Raw genomic sequence first — 19,707 nt, 5'->3', positions numbered from 1 at the left:
TCCACACATCATTCCACACGTCATTCCACACATCATTCCACACATCATTCCAAACATAATTCCACAATTCATCCCACACTTCATTCCACGCATCATTCCACATATCGTTCCACACATCATTTCACACATCATTCCACTCATCATTCCACTCGTCATTCCAAACCTCATTCCACCATCATTGCACAACTCATTCCACACGACATTCAACACCTCATTCCACATAGCATTCCACACATCATTCAACATATTATTACAAACTCATTCCACACATCATTCCAATCGTCATTCCACACATCATTCCACACATCATTCCAAACATCATTCCACACATTATTCCACCACATCATTCCACACATCATTCCACTCGTCATTCCACACATGATTCCACACATCAATCCACAAATCATTCCACACAGCATTCTACACCTCATTCTAAACATCATTCCACACATCATTCCACACATCATTCCACTCACCATTCCACACAGCATGACACAATTCATTTCTACACATCATTCCACACATCATTGCAAACATAATTCTACACCTCATTCCACAACTCATTCTACGCATCATTCCAAACATCATTGCACACGTCAATCCACATACCATACCACATTTCATTTGACACATCAGTCCACACATCATTCCACACATCATTCAACTCATCATTCCAGACAGCAATCCACTATTCATTCCAAACATCATTCCACACATCATTCCGCACATCATTCTACACATTATTCCACACATCATTCCACACGTCATTCCACATATCATTCCACACCTCATTCCAGACCTCATTCCACACCTCATTCCACACATCATTCCACACATCATTCCACACATCATTCCGCACATCATTCCACACATCATTCCATACATCATTCCACACATCATTGCACACACCATTCCACACCTCATTCCACACATCATTGCACAACTCATTCCAGACATCATTCCACACCTCACTCTACGCATCATTCCACAACTCATTCCATCCGACATTGCACACCACATTCCACACCTCATTCCACACATCATTCCACACATCATTCCACACGTCATTCCCCACATCATTCCATACATCATTCCACACATCATTGCACACATCATTCCACACCTCATTCCACACATCATTCCACACCTATTCCACAGATCATTCCACACACCATTCCACACATCATTAGAAACATCATTCTACACATCATTCTACACATCATTCCACACATCATTGCACACATCATTTCACACCTCATTCCATACATCATTCCACACATCATTCCACATCTCATTCTAAACATCATTCCACATATCATTCCATTCAACATTCCAGACAGCATTCCACTATTCATTCCACACATCATTCCACACATCATTCCGCACATCATTCCACATATCATTTTTCTCCTCATTCCAGACCTCATTCCACACAACATTCCACACATCATTCCACATATCATTCCATACATCATTCCACACATCATTGCACACGTCATTCCACACCTCATTCCACACATCATTCCACACCTCATTCCACAAATCATTCCACACATCATTCCACACATCATTCCACACATCATTCCATACATCATTCCACACATCATTGCACACATCATTCCACATCTTATTCCACACATCATTGCACACTTCATTCCACACATCATTCCACACATCATTCCACACGTCATTCCACACATCATTGCACACATCTTTCCACACATCATTGCAAACCTCATTCCACACATCATTCCACACGTCATTCCACACATCATTCCACACAACGTTCCACACATCATTCCACACATCATTCTACACATCATTCCACACCTCATTCCACACATCATTCCAAACCTCATTCCACAAATCATTCCACACATCATCCCACACATCATTCAACATATCATCACAAACCTCATTCCACACATCCTTCCACACATCATTCCACACAGCATTCCACACGTCATTCCACACATCATTCCACACATCATTCCAAACATCATTCCAAAATTCATCCCACACATCATTCCACACATCATTCCACATATCGTTCCACACCTCATTCCACAGATCATTCCACACCTCATTCCACCATCATTGCACAACTCATTCCACACGACATTCCACACCTCATTCCACATAGCATTCCACACATGATTACAAACCTCATTCCACACATCATTCCACTCGTCATTCCACACATCATTCCACACATCAGTCCAAACTTCATTCCACACATCATTCCACCACATCATTCCACACATCATTCCACACATCATTCAACATATCATTACAAACCTCATTCCACACATCATTCCACTCGTCATTCCACACATCATTCCATACATCATTCCAGACTTCATTACACACATCATTCCACCACATCATTCCACACTTCATTCCACTCGTCATTCCACACATCATTCCACACATCTATCCACAAATCTTTCCACACATCATTCTACACCTCATTCTAAACATCATTCCACTCACCATTCCAGACAGCATTACACAGTTCATTTCTACACATCATTCCACACATCATTGCAAAGTTCATTTCACAGCTCATTCCACACCCCTTTCCACACATCATTCCAAACATCATTCCACACATCAATCCACATACCATACCACATTTCATTTGACACATCATTTCACACATCTTTCCACGCATCATTCCATGCAACATTCCACACATCATTCCATACATCATTCCACACATCATTCCACACATCATTCCACACATCATTCCACACGTCATTCCACACATCATTCCACACATCATTCCAAACATTATTCCACAATTCATCCCACACATCATTCCACACATCATTCCACATATCGTTCCACACCTCATTCCACAGATCATTCCACACCTCATTCCACCATCATTGCGCAACTCATTCCACACGACATTCCACACCTCATTCCACATAGCATTCCACACATCATTACAAACCTCATTCCACACAGCATTCCATTCGTCATTCCTCACACCATTCCAAACTTCATTCCACACATCATTCCACCACACCATTCAACACATCATTCCACACATCATTCAACATATCATTACAAACCTCATTCCACACATCATTCCATACATCATTCCACACATCATTCAACACATCATTCCACATATAATTCCACATAAAATTCCTCACATCATTCCAAACATCATTCCACATTTCATTCCACCATCATTGCACAACTCATTCCACACGATATTAAACACATCATTCCACACATTATTCCATACATCATTACAAACCTCATTCCACACATCATTTCACACATCATAGAAACATAGAAACATAGAAAATATGTGCAGGAGTAGGCCATTCGGCCCTTCTAGCCTGCACCGCCTTTCAATGAGTTCATGACTGAACATTCAACTTCAGTACCCCATTCCTGCTTTCTCGCCATACCCCTTGATCCCCCGAGTAGTAAGGACCTCATCTAACTCCTTTTTGAATATATTTAGTGAATTGGCCTCAACAACTTTCTGTGGTAGAGAATTCCACAGGTTCACCACTCTCTGGTTGAAGAAGTTCCTCCGCATCTCGGTCCTAAATGGCTTACCCCTTATCCTTAGACTGTGACCTCTGGTTCTGGACTTCCCCAACATTGGGAACATTCTTCCTGCATCAAACCTGTCTAACCCCGTCAGAATTTTAAATGTTTCTATGAGGTCCCCTCTCTTTCTTCTGAACTCCAGTAAATACAAGCCCAGTTGATCCAGTCTTTCTTGAAAGGTCAGTCCCGCCATCCCGGGAATCAGTCTGGTGAACATTCGCTGCACTCCCTCAATAGCAAGAATGTCCTTCGATAGGTTAGGAGACCAAAACTGTGCACAATACTCCAGGTGTGGCCTCACCAATGCCCTGTACAACTGTAGCAACACCTCCCTGCCCCTGTACTCAAATCCCCTTGCTATGAAGGCCAACATGCCATTTGCTTTCTTAACCCCCTGCTGCACCTGAATGCCAACCTTCAATGACTGATGTACCATGACACCCAGGTCTCTTTGCACCTCCCCTTTTCATAATCTGTCACCATTCAGATAATAGTCTGTCTCTCTGTTTTTACCACCAAAGTGGATAACCTCACATTTATCCACATTATACTTCATCTGCCATGCATTTGCCCACTCACCTAACCTATCCAAGTCGCTCTGCAGCCTCAAAGCATGCTCCTCGCAGCTCACACTGCCACCCAACTTAGTGTCATCCGCAAATTTGGAGATACTACATTTAATCCCCTCGTCTAAATCATTAATGTACAGTGTAAACAGCTGGGGCCCCAGCAGAGAACCTTGCGGTACCCCACTAGTCACTGCCTGCCATTCTGAAAAGTACCCATTTGCTCCTACTCTTTGCTTCCTGTCTGACAACCAGTTCTCAATCCATGTCAGTACACTACCCCCAAACCCATGTGCTCTAACTTTGCACATCAATCTCTTGTGTGGGACCTTGTCGAACGCCTTCTGAAATTCCAAATATACCACATCAACTGGTTCTCTCTTAACTACTCTACTGGAAACATCCTCAAAAAATTCCAGAAGATTTGTCAAGCATGATTTCCCTTTCAAAAATCCATGCTGACTTGGACCTATCATGTCCCCTCTTTCCAAATGCACTGCTATGACATCCTTACTAATTGATTCCATCATTTTACCCACTACCGATGTCAGGCTGACCGTTATATAATTCCTACTTTTCTCTCTCCCTCCTTTTTTAAAAAGTGGGGTTACATTGGCTACTGTCCACTCTATAGGAACTGATCCAGAGTCAATGGAATGTTGGAAAATGACTGTCAACGCATCCACTATTTCCAAGGCCACCTCCTTTAGTACTCTGGGATGCAGTCCATCAGGCCCTGGGGATTTATCGGCCTTCAATCCCATCAATTTCCCCAACACAATTTCCCGGCTAATAAGGATTTCCCTCAGTTCCTCCCTCTTACTAGACCCCCCGACCCCTTTTATAACCGGAAGGTTGTTTGTGTCCTCCTTCATGAATACCGAACCAAAGTACTTGTTCAATTGGTCCGCCATTTCTTTGTTAGCCGTTATGACTTCCCCTGATTCTGACTGCAGCGGACCTACGTTTGTCTTTACTAACCTTTTTCTCTTTACATATCTATAGAAACCTTTGCAATCCGTCTTAATGTTCCCTGCAAGCTTCTTCTCATACTCCATTTTCCCTGCCCGAATCAAACTCTTTGTCCTCCTCTGCTGAGATCTAAATTTCTCCCAGTCCCCAGGTTCGCTGCTATTTCTGGCCAATTTGTATGCCACTTCCTTGGCTTTAATACTATCCCTGATTTCCCTTGATAGCCACGGTTGAGCCACCTTCCCTTTTTTATTTTTATGCCAGACAGGAATGTACAATTGTTGTAGTTCATCCATGCGGTCTCTAAATGTCTGCCATTGCCCATCCACAGTCAACCCCTTAAGTATCATTCGCCAATCCATCCCAGCCAATTCACGCCTCATACCTTCAAAGTTAGCCTTCTTTAAGTTCTGGACCAGGGTCTCTGAATTAACTGTTTCGTACTCCATCCCAATGCAGAATTCCACCATATTATGGTCACTCTTCCCCAAGGGGCCTCGCACAACGAGATTGCTAATTAATCCTCTCTCATTACATAACACCCAGTCTAAGATGGCCTCCCCCCGAGTTGGTTCCTCGACATATTGGTCTAAAAAAACCATCCCTTATGCACTACAGAAAATCCTCCTCCACCGTATTGCTTCCAGTTTGGTTAGCCCAATCTATGTGCATATTAAAGTCACCCATTATAACTGCTGCACCTTTATTGCACGCACCCCTAATTTCATGTTTGTTGCCCTCCCCAACATCACTACTACTGTTTGGAGGTCTGTACACAACTCCCACTAACGTTTTTTGCCCTTTGGTGTTCTGCAGCTCTACCCATATAGATTCCACATCATCCAAGCTAATGTCCTTCCTAACTATTGATTAATCTCCTCCTTAACCAGCAATGCTACCCCACCTCCTTTTCCTTTTGTTCTATCCTTCCTGAATGTTGAATACCCCTGGAAGTTGAGTTCTCAGCCCTGATCAGCCTGGAGCCACGTCTCCGTAATCCCAATCACATCATATTTGTTAACAGCTATTTGCACAGTTAATTAATCCACCTTATTGCGGATACTCCTTGCTTTCAGACACAAAGCCTTTAGGCTTGTTTTTTTAACACCCTCTGTCCTTTTAGAATTTTGCTGTAAAATGGTCCTTTTTGTTCTTTGCCTTGGGTTTCTCTGCCCTCCACCTTTCCTCATCTCCTTTCTGTCTTTTGTTTTTGCCTCATTTTTGTTTCCCTCTATCTCCCTGCATTGGTTCCCATCCCCCTGCGATATTAGTTTAACTCCTCCCCAACAGCACCAGCAAACACTCCCCCGAGGACATTTGTTCCGATTCTTCCCAGGTGCAGACCGTCCGGATTGTAATGGTCCCACCTCCCCCAAAACCGATTCCAATGCCCAAGGAATTTGAATCCCTCCCTGCTGCACCATTGCTCAAGCCACGTATTCATCTGAGCTATCCTGCGATTCCTACTCCGACTATCACGTGGCACTGGTAGCAATCCCGAGATTACTAATTTTGAGGTCCTACTTTTTAATTTAGCTTCTAGCTCCTTAAATTCATTTCGTAGGAACTCATTCCTTTTTTTACCTATGTCATTGGTACCAACGTGCACCACGACAACTGGCTGTTCTCCCTCCCTTTTTAGAATGTCCTACACCCGCTCCGAGACATCCTTGACCCTTGCACCAGGGAGGCAACATACCATCCTGGAGTCTCGGTTGCGGCCGCAGAAACGCCTATCTATTCCCCTTACAATTGAATCCCCTATCACTATCGCTCGCCCACACTTTTTCCTGCCCTCTTGTGCAACAGAGCCAGCCACAGTGCCATGGACTTGGCTGCTGCTGCCCGCTCCTGATGAATCATCCCCCTCAACAGCGCTGAAAGCAGTGTATCTGTTTTGCAGTGGGATGACCACAGGGGACCCCTGCACTACCTTCCTTGCACTACTCTTCCTGCTGTTCTTCCATTCCCTCGCTGGCTGTGGACCCTTCTCCTGCGGTAAGACCAACTCGCTACACGTGATACTCACGTCATTCTCAGCATTCCATACCTCATTCCACACATCAATCCACACATCATTCCACACATCATTCCACACATAATTACACACCTCATTCCACACATCATTCCACACCTCATTCTAAACATCATTCCACTCTTCATTCCAGACTGCATTCCACAAGTCATTCCACACATCCATCCACACATCATTCAACGCATCATTTCACGCATGATTCCACGCACCATTCCACACATTATTCCACACATCATTCCACACATCATTCTACACATCATTCTGCATATCATTCAACACATCATTCCACACATCATTCCACACCTCATTTCACACCTCATTCCACACATCATTCCACACATCATTCCAAACCTCATTCTAAACATCATGCCACACATCATTCCAATCATCATTCCAGGCAGCATTCCACTATTCATTCCACACATCATTCCATACAACATTCCGCACATCATTCTACACATTATTCCACACATCATTCCACACATCATTCCACATATCATTCCACACCTCATTCCAGACCTCATTCCACACCTCATTCCACACATCATTCCACACATCATTCCACACATCATTCCACACATAATTCCACACATCATTCCATACATAATTCCACACATCATTTCACACATCATTCCTCACCTCATTCCACACATCATTGCACTACTAACTCCACGCATCATTCCACAACCCATTCCATCCGTCATTGCACACCTCATTCCGCACTTCATTCCACACGTCATTCCACACATCATTCCACACATCATTCCACACGTCATTCCACACATCATTCCACAACACATTCCACACATCATTACAAACCTCATTCCACACATCATTCCACACATCATTCCACACAACATTCCACACATCATTCTACACCTCATTCCACACATCATTCCAAACCTCATTCCACAATTCATTCCACACATCATAACACACATCATTCAACATTTCATCACATACCTCATTCCACACATCCTTCCAGACATCATTTCACACATCATTCCACACGTCATTCCACACTTCATTCAACACAACGTTCCACACATCATTCCACACATCATTCCACACATCATTCCACACCTCATTCCACACATCATTGCAAACCTCATTCCACACATCATTCCACACATCATTCCACACATCATTCCACTCATCATTCCAAACATCATTCCCCACAACGTTCCACACATCATTCCACATATCATTCCACACATCATTCCACACCTCATTCCACACATCATTCCAACCTCATTTCACAAATCACTCCACACATCGTTCCACACATCATTCCACTCATCAATCCACACAGCATTCCACAATTAATTCCACACATCAATCCATAAATCATTCCATGCTTCATTCCACGCATCATTCCACACATCATTCCAAACATCTTTCCACACATCATTTCACACATCATTCCACACATCAAACCCACATCATTCCACACATCATTCCACACATCAATCCACACATCATTCCTCACATCATTCAAAACATCGTTCCACACATCATTCCACACATCATTCCACACATCATTCCACGCATCATTCCGCGCATCATTCCACGCATCATTCCACACATCATTCCACACATCATTCCACACAACATTCCAGACATCATTCCACACAATATTCCACACATCATTCCAAATATCATTCCACACCTCATTCTAAACATCATTCCACACATCATTCCACTCATCATTCCAGAGAGCATTCCACTATTCATTCCACACATCATTCCACACATCATTCCGCACTTCATTCTACACATTATTCCACACATCATTCCTCACATCATTCCACATATCATTCCACACCACATTCCAGACCTCATTCCAAACCACATTCCACACCTCATTCCACGCATCATTCCACACATCATTCCACACATCATTCCACACATCATTCCACACATCATTCCATACATCATTCCAGACAGCATTCCACACATCATTCCACACCTCATTCCACACATCATTGCGCAACTCATTCCAGACATCATTCCACACCTCACTCCACTCATCATTCCACAACTCATTCCATCCGTCATTGCACAAATCATTCCACACATCATTCCACACATCATTCCACATCTCATTCCACACATCATTTCACAACCCATTCCAGATAACATTTCACACATCATTCCACACATCATTCCACAAATCATTCCACATTTCATTTGACACATCTTTCCACACTTCATTCCACTCATCATTCCACACAGCATTCCACAATACATTCCACACATCAATCCACAAATCATTCCACGTATCATTCCACGCATCATTCCACACATCATTCCACACATCATTCCACATATCATTCCACACATCATTCCACACATCATTCCAAACATCATTCCACACATCATTCCACACATCATTCCACACAACTTTCCGCACATCATTCCACACATCATTCCACACATCATTCCACACATCATTCCTCACATCATTCAAAGCATCATTCCACAAATAATTCCACACATCATTACACATCATTCCACATATCATTCCACACATCATTCCACACATCATTCCAAACATCATTCCACACAACTTTCCGCAAATCAATCCAAACATCATTCCACACATCATTCCACACATCATTCCTCACATCATTCCACACCTCATTCCAGACCTCATTCCACACCTCATTCCACACATCATTCTACACAACATTCCACACATCATTCCACACATCATTCCTCACATCATTCCATACATCATTCCACACATCACTGCAAACATCATTCCACACTTCATTCCACACATAATTGCACAACTCATTCCAGACATCATTCCAGACCTCACTTCACGCATCATTCCACAACTCATTCCATCCGACATTGCACACCTCATTCCACACGTCATTCCACACATCATTCCACACATCATTCCACACATCATTCCACACATCATTCCATACATCATTCCGCACATCATTGCACACATCATTCCACACCTCATTCCACACATCATTCCACACCTATTCCACACATCATTCCACACCTCATTCTAAACATAATTCCACACATCATTCCACGCAACATTCCAGACATCATTCCACACATCATTCCACTATTCATTCCACACATCATTGCACACATCATTCCGCACATCATTCCAGACATCATTCCACACATCATTCCACTATTCATTCCACACATCATTCCACACATCATGCCGCACATCATTCTACACATTATTCCACACATCATTCCACACATCATTCAACTCGTCATTCCAAACCTCATTTAAAACTTCATTCCACACATCATTCCATCACATCATTCCACACATCATTCCACAAATCATTCCACACATTATTCCAAATCTCATTCCACAAATCATTCCACACATCATCCCACACATCATTCAACATATCATTACAAACTTCATTCCACACATCCTTGCACCCATCATTCATCAACTCATTCCACACATCATTCCACACCTCATTCTAAACATCATTCCACACATCATTTCACTCATCATTCCAGAGAGCATTCCACAAATCATTCCACACATCATTCCACACATCATTCCGCACATCATTCTACACATTATTGCTCACATCATTCCACACATCATTCCAAATATCAAGCCACACCTCATTCCACACCTCATTCCACATCTCATCCCACACAAAATTCCACACATCATTCCACACATCATTCCACACATCATTCCTCACATTATTCCAAACATCATTCCACACATCATTCCACACTTCATTCCACACAACATTCCACACATCATTAGAAACCTCATTCCACAAATCATTCCACACATCATTCCGCATATCATTCTACACATTATTCCACACATCATTCCACACATCATTCCACGCATCATTCCAAAACTCATTCCACCCGTCATTGCACACATCATTGCACACATCATTCCACACTTCATTCCGCAGTTCATTCCACAAATCATTTCACACATCATTACATACCTCATTCCACTCATTCCACAGATCATTCCACAGCTCGTTCCACCATCATTGCACAACTCATTCCACACGACATTAACCACCTCATTCCACACATCATTCCACACATCATTCCACAAATCATTACAAACCTCATTCCACACATCATTCCACACATTATTCCACACATCATTCTCCACATCATTCAAAACCTCATTCCACACATCATTCCAAACATCATTCCACACCTCATTCCACAAATCATTCCACCCGTCATTGCACACATCATTGCACACATCATTCCACACCTCATTCCACACATCATTGCACAACACATTCCAGATATCATATCACACATCATTCCACACAGCATTCCGCAATTAATATCACACATCAATCCACACAGCATTCCATGCATCAATCCATGCATCATTCCTCACATCATTCCAAACATCATTCCACACATCATTCCACACATCATTACATACCTCATTCCACTCATTCCACAGATCATTCCACACCTCGTTCCACCATCATTACGCAACTCATTCCACACGATAGTAACCACCTCATTCCACACATCATTCCATACATCATTAAAACCTCATTCCACACGTCATTCCACACATGATTCCACACATCATTCCACACATCATTCCACGCATCATTCCGCGCATCATTCCACGCATCATTCCACACATCATTCCACACACCATTCCTCACAACATTCCAGACATAATTCCACACATCATTCAACACATCATTCCAAACATCAATCCACACATCATTACACACCTCATTCCACAAATCATTCCACACATCATTCCACACCTCATTCCACACCTCATTCCACCGATCATTCGAAAACTCATTCCACCATCATTGCAAAACTCATTCCACACGACATTCCACACCTCATTCCATACATCATTCCACACATCATTACAAACCTAATTACACACATCATTCCACTCGTCATTCCACCCGTCATTGCACACATCATTGCGCACATCATTGCACACCTAATTCCACACATCATTGCACAACTCATTCCAGATACCATTCCACACATCATTCCACACCTCATTCCACAAATCATTCCACACATAATTCAACACCTCATTCCAATCCTCATTCTTCAGATCATTCCAAACACACCATTCCACACAATGTTCAACACATCATTCCACACATCATTCCACAATTAATTCCACACATCATTCCAAACCTCATTCCAAACTTCATTCCACACATCATTCCACCACATCATTCCACACATCATCCCACAAATCATTCCACACATCATTCCAAATCTCATTCCACACATCATTCCTCAGCTCATTCAACATATCATCACAAACCTCATTCCACACATCCTTCCAGACATCATTCCACACCACATTCCACACATCATTCCACACGTCATTCCACACATCATTCCACACAACATTCCACAATTCATCCCACACATCATTCCACATATCATTCCAAATATCATTCCACACAGCATTCCACACCTCATTCCACATATCATTCCACACATCATTCCACACCTCATTCCACACATCATTCCATACATCATCCCACACAACATTCAACATATCATCATTAACGTCATTCCACACATCCTTCCACACATCATTCAAGACCTCATTCCACACATCATTCCATACGTCATTCCATACAGTATTCCACTGATCATTCCACACATCATTATACATATCATTTCAAACCTCATTCTACACATCATTCTAAACATCATTCCACACCTCATTCCACAAATCATTCCACATATCATTCCACACCCCATTCCACACCTCATTCCACAGATCATTCCAAACCTCATTCCACCATCATTGCACAAACTCATTCCACACGACATTCCACACCTCATTCCACACAACATTCCACATACCAGTACAAACTTCATTCCACACATCATTCCACTCGTCATTCCACACATCATTGCACAACTCATTCCAAACATCATTGCACAACTAATTCCAGATATCATTCCACACATCACTCCACACATAATTCCACACATCATTCCACACATCATTCCACAAATCATTTAATATTTCATTTGCCACATCATTCCACACATCGTTCCACACATCATTCCACACATCTTTCCAATCATTATTCCACACTGCATTCCACAATTCATTCCACACATCAATCCACGCATCATTCCATGCATCATTCCACGCATCATTCCACATATCATTCCACACATCATTCCGCACATCATTCCACACATCATTCCTCACATCATTCCAAAGATCATTCCACACATCATTACATACCTCATTCCACTCATTCCACAGATCATTCCACACCTCATTCCACCATCATTGCACAACTCATTCCACACGACATTAACCAACTCATTCCAGACATCATTCCACACATCATTACAAACCTCATTCCACACATCATTCCACACATCATTACAAACCTCATTCCACACATCATTCCACACGTCATTCCATATATCATTTAACACATCATTCCACACAACGTTCCACACATCATTCCACATATATTTCCAAATATCATTCCAAACCTCATTCCAATCTTCATTCCACACATCATTTCTCCACATCATTCCACACATCATTCCACACATAATTCCACACATCATTCCAAACTTCATTCCAGAAATCATTCCACACTTCATTCCACACCTCATTCCAAAAATAATTCCACACATCATTCCACACGTCTATCCACACATCGTTCCACACATCATTCCACAATTCATCCCACACATCATTCCACATATCATTCCACACAACATTCCACACATCATTACACACCTCATTCCATATATCGTTCCACACATCATTCCACATCTCAGTCTAAAGATCATTCCACAGATCAGTCCGCAAATTATTCCACTGATCATTCCTCACATTATTCCACAATTCATTCCACACATAATTCCTCAAATCATTCGAAACAGCATCCCACACATCATTCCACACATCATTCCACACATCATTCCAGACATCATTCCACACATTATTCCTAACATCAATCCACACATCATTCCACACCTCATTCCACAAACCATTCCGGACATCATTCAACACCTCATCCCACACATCATTCAACATATCATTACAAACCTCATTCCACACATCCTTCCACACATCATTCCACACATCATTCCACATATCACTCCACACCTCATTCCATACCTCATTCCACACCTCATCACACACATCATTCCACACATCATTCCACACATCATCCAACACATCATTCCACACCTCATTCCACACATCATTCCACACATCATTCCATACATCATTCCACACATCATTCCACACCTCATTCCATACATCATTCCAAACTTCATTCCAAACTTCATTTCACACATCATTTCACACATCATTCCGCACGTCATTCCACACATCATTCCACACATCATTCCACACATCATTCCACAATTCATGCCACACATCATTCCACATATCATTCCACACATCATTCCACACATCATTCCTCACCTCATTCCACATATCATTCCACACATCATTCCACGCTTCATTCCACGCATCATTCCACACATCATTCTACACATCATTCCAAACCTAATTCCACAAATTATTCCACACATCATCCCACACCACATTCAAAAAATTATTCCACACATCATACCACACATCATTCCACGCATCATTCCACACATCATTCCACACATCATTCCACACATCATTCCACAAATCATTCCACTCTTGATTCCAAACATCATTCCACACATCATTCCACAACTCATTCCACAAATCATTCCACACATCAATCCAAACATCATTCCACATCTCATTCCACACATCATTCCACACATCATTCCACACAACATTACAAACCTCATTCCACACATCATTCCACTCGGCATTCCGCACATCATTCCACACATCATTCCACACAACGTTCCACACATGATTCCACAAATCATTCCACACATCATTACAAACCTCATTCCACACATTATTCCACACCTCATTACAAACCTTAATCCACACATCATTCCACACGTCATTCCACACATCATTCCACACGTCATTCCACACATCATTCCACACATCATTCTACACATCATTCAGCACATCATTCCACACATCGTTCCACACATTAATCAACACATCATTCCACACATCATTCCCCACATCATTCCAAATCTCATTCCAAACTTCATTCCACATATCATTCCACACATCATTCCATATATCATTCCACACCTCATTCCACATATCATTCCACACAGCATTCCACGATCATTCCACGCTCATTCCTCACATCATTCCAAACATCTTTCCTCACATCATTTAACACCTCATTCCACAGATCATTCCACACCTCATTACAAAGCTCATTCCACACATCATTGCACACGTCATTCCACACATCATTCCACAAATCATTCAACATATCATCACAAACCTCATTCCACACATCCTTCCACACACCATTCCACACCTCATTCCATAAATCATTCCACACATCATTCCACACCTCAATCCACAAATCATTCTCCACATCATTCCACACGTCATTCCACACGTCATTCCATACATCATTCCACACATCACTCCACAATTCATCCCACACATCATTCCACATATCATTCCACACAACATTCCACACATCATTCCACACCTCATTCCACATATCATTCCACACATCATTCCTCACATCATTCATCACATTATTCCACAATTCATTGCACACATCATTCCACACATCATTCCAAGAATCATTCCGCACAACATTCTACACATCATTCCAAACCACATTCCACAAATTATTCCAAACATCATCCCACACCTCATTCAAAAATGTATTCCACACATCATTCCACGATTCATTCCACACATCATTCCACACATCATTGCAGACCTCATTCCACAAATCATTCCATACATCATTCCAAACATCATTCCACACATCATTCCACATCTCATTCCACAAATCATTCCAAACCTCATTCCACCATCATTGCACTACTCATTCCACTCGAAATTCCATACCTCATTCCACACAACATTCCACACATCATTACAAACGTCATTCCACACATCATTCCAGACATCATTCCACACCTCATTCCCACATCATTCCACACCTCATTCCACAGATCATTCCAAAACTCATTCCACCATCATTGCACAACTCATTCCACACGACATTCCACACCTCATTCCACACATCATTCCACACATCAATCCACACCTCATTCGACACATCTTTCCACACGTCAATCCACACATCATTCCACACCTCATTCCACACATCATTCTACACATCATTCCAAACCTCATTCGACACATCATTCCAAACATCATTCCACACCTCATTCCACGACTCATTCCACAGCTCATTCCAACCATCATTCCAAACCTCATTCCACCATCATTGCACAACTCATTCCACGAGACATTCCACACCTCATTCCACACAACATTCCACACATCATTACAAACCTCATTCCACACATCATTCCAAACCTCATTCCAAACGTCATTCAACCCATCATTTCTCCATTTCATTCCACACATCATTCCACAAATCATTCCACACATCATCCCACACATCATTCAACATATTATCACAAACCTCATTCCACACATCCTTCCACACATCATTCCACACTTCATTCCACACATCATTCCACACCTCATTCCACATATCATTCCACACATCATTCCACACATAATTTCACACCTCATTCCGCACATCAGTCCACACATCATCCCACACATCATTCTACATATCATCACAAACCTCATTCCACACATCCTTCCACACATCATTCCACACATCATTCCACTGATCATTCCACACATCATTCTACACATCATTCCAAACCTCATTCCACACATCATTCCAAACATCATTCCACACCTCATTCCACAAATCATTGCACCCTTCATTTCACACATCATTGCACACATCATTCCACCCGTCATTCCACACATCATTGCACAAGTCATTCCAGATATCATTCCACCACATCATTCCAGACATCATTCCAGACATCATTCCGCACCTCATTCCACTCATCATTGCATAACGCATTCCAGATAACATTCCACACATCATTCCACACAGCATTCCACATTTCATTCCACACATCAATCCACACATCATACCACGCATCATTCCACGCATCATTCCTCACATCATTTCAAACATCATTCCACACATCATTCCACAATTCATTCCACAAATCATTCCACACATCATTACGTACCTCATTCCACTCATTCCACAGATCATTCCACACCTCGTTCCACCATCATTGCACAACTCATTCCACACGACATTAACCGCCTCATTCTACACATCATTTAACACATCAATACAAACCTCATTCCACACTTCATTCCACACATCATTCCACACATCATTCCAAACAACGTTCCACACATCTATCCACACAGCATTCCACACATCATTCCACACCTCATTCCACACTTCATTCCAAACCTCGTTGCAAACGTCATTCCACACCTCATTTCTCCACATCATTCCACACATAATTCCACAGATAATTCCACACATCGGTCCAAACCTCATTCCACAAATCATTCCACACATCATCCCACACATCATTCAAAATATCATCACAAACCACATTGCACACATCCTTCCACACATCATTCCAAACCTCATTCCACACATCATTCCACACGTCATTCCACACATCATTCCACATATCATTCCACACATCATTCCACAATTCATCCCACACATCATTCCACATATCATTCATAACATCATTCCACACATCATTCCACACCTCATTCCACATATCATTCCACACATCATTCCACACATCATTCCACACCTCATTCCACACATCATTCCACACATCATCCCACACATCATTCAAAATATCATCATAAACCTTATTCCACACATCCTTCCACAAATCATTCCACATATCATTCCAAACATCATTCCACACATCATTTCACACCTCATTCCATACATCATTCCACACGTCATTCCACACATCATTCCACTGATCATTCCACACATCATTCTACACATCATTCCAAACCTCATTCTACACATCATTCCAAACATCATTCCACACCTCATTCCACAGATCATTCCAAACTTCATTTCACCTTCACTGCACAAGTCATTCCACACGACATTCCACAGCTCATTCCACACAACATTCCACACATCATTGCAAACCTCATTCCACACATCATTCCAAATCTCATTCCAAATGTCATTCAACACATCATTTCTCCATTTCATTCCACACATCATTCCAAACATAATTCCACACATCGTTCCAAACCTCATTCCAAAAATCATTCCACACATCATCCCACACATCATTCAACATATTATCACAAACCTCATTCCACACATCCTTCCACACATCATTCCATACTTCATTACACACATCATTGCACACGTCATTCCACACATCATTCCACACATCATCCCACATCATTCAACATATCATCACAAACCTCATTCCACACATCCTTCCACACATCATTCCACACATCATTCCACTGATCATCCCACAAATCATTCTGCACATCATTCCAAACCTCATTCCACACATCATTCCAAACATCATTCCACACCTCATTCCACAAATCATTCCACCCTTCATTTCACACATCATTGCACACATCATTCCACCGGTCATTCCACACATCATTGCACAATTATTCCAGATATCCTTCCACCACATCATTCCAGACATCATTCCATACATCATTACGCACCTCATTCCAGACATCATCGGTGGCTCGTTGGTCTAGGGGTATGATTCTCGCTTTGGGATGTTAATAATTGAAATGCGAGAGGTCCCGGGTTCAAATCCCGGAGGAGCCATGCCTATTTTTATGACCAGAAACAGGGGACACAGTCGAAGGATAAGGGAGAAGCTATTTAGGACTGAGATGAGGAGGAATTTCTTCATCCAGAGAGTGGTGAACCTGTGGAATTCTCTTCCACAGAAAGTTGTTGAGGCCAATTCGCTAAATATATTCAAAAAGGAGTTAGATGAAGTCCTTACTACTAGGGGAATCAAGGGGTATGGTGAGAAAGCAGGAATGGGGTGCTGAAGTTGCATGTTCAGCCATGAACTCATTGAATGGCGGTGCAGGCTAGAAGGGCCGAATGGCCTACTCTTGCACCTATTTTCTATGTTTCTAACTCATTCCAGATATCATTCCACACATCATTCCACACAGCATTCCACATTTCATTCCACGCATCATTCCTCACATCATTTCAAACATCATTCCACACATCATTCCACAAATCATTCCACACATCATTACATACCTCATTCCACTCATGCCACAGATCATTCCACACCTCGTTCCACCATCATTGCACAACTCATTCCACACGACATTAACCGCCTCATTCCACACATCATTCCACACATCATTACAAACCTCATTCCACAGATCATTCCACACATCATTCCACACATCATTCCACACAACGTTCCACACATCTATCCACACATCTTTCCACACATCATTCCACACCTCATTCCACACATCATTCCAAACCTCATTGCAAACGTCATTCCACACATCATTTCTCCACATCA

At 42.1% G+C, this 19,707-nt stretch overlaps 1 non-coding gene across 1 annotated transcript; it reads left to right on the top strand.

The window, feature by feature from the left end:
- The first annotated feature begins 18,886 nt into the window (after positions 1–18,886).
- trnap-ugg (transfer RNA proline (anticodon UGG)) lies at positions 18,887–18,974 on the top strand. The gene is given in 2 exon segments: positions 18,887–18,922; positions 18,939–18,974. It is a non-coding gene; the product is annotated as a tRNA-Pro (tRNA).
- The last annotated feature ends 733 nt before the right edge of the window (positions 18,975–19,707 follow it).

This window comes from Pristiophorus japonicus, unplaced genomic scaffold (genome assembly GCF_044704955.1).
Source record: "Pristiophorus japonicus isolate sPriJap1 unplaced genomic scaffold, sPriJap1.hap1 HAP1_SCAFFOLD_49, whole genome shotgun sequence".
In the NCBI taxonomy this organism is placed as follows: Eukaryota; Metazoa; Chordata; class Chondrichthyes; family Pristiophoridae; genus Pristiophorus; species Pristiophorus japonicus.
The sequence above is the reverse complement of the archived record's forward strand: the minus strand, read 5'-3'. Positions and strand labels throughout refer to the sequence as shown.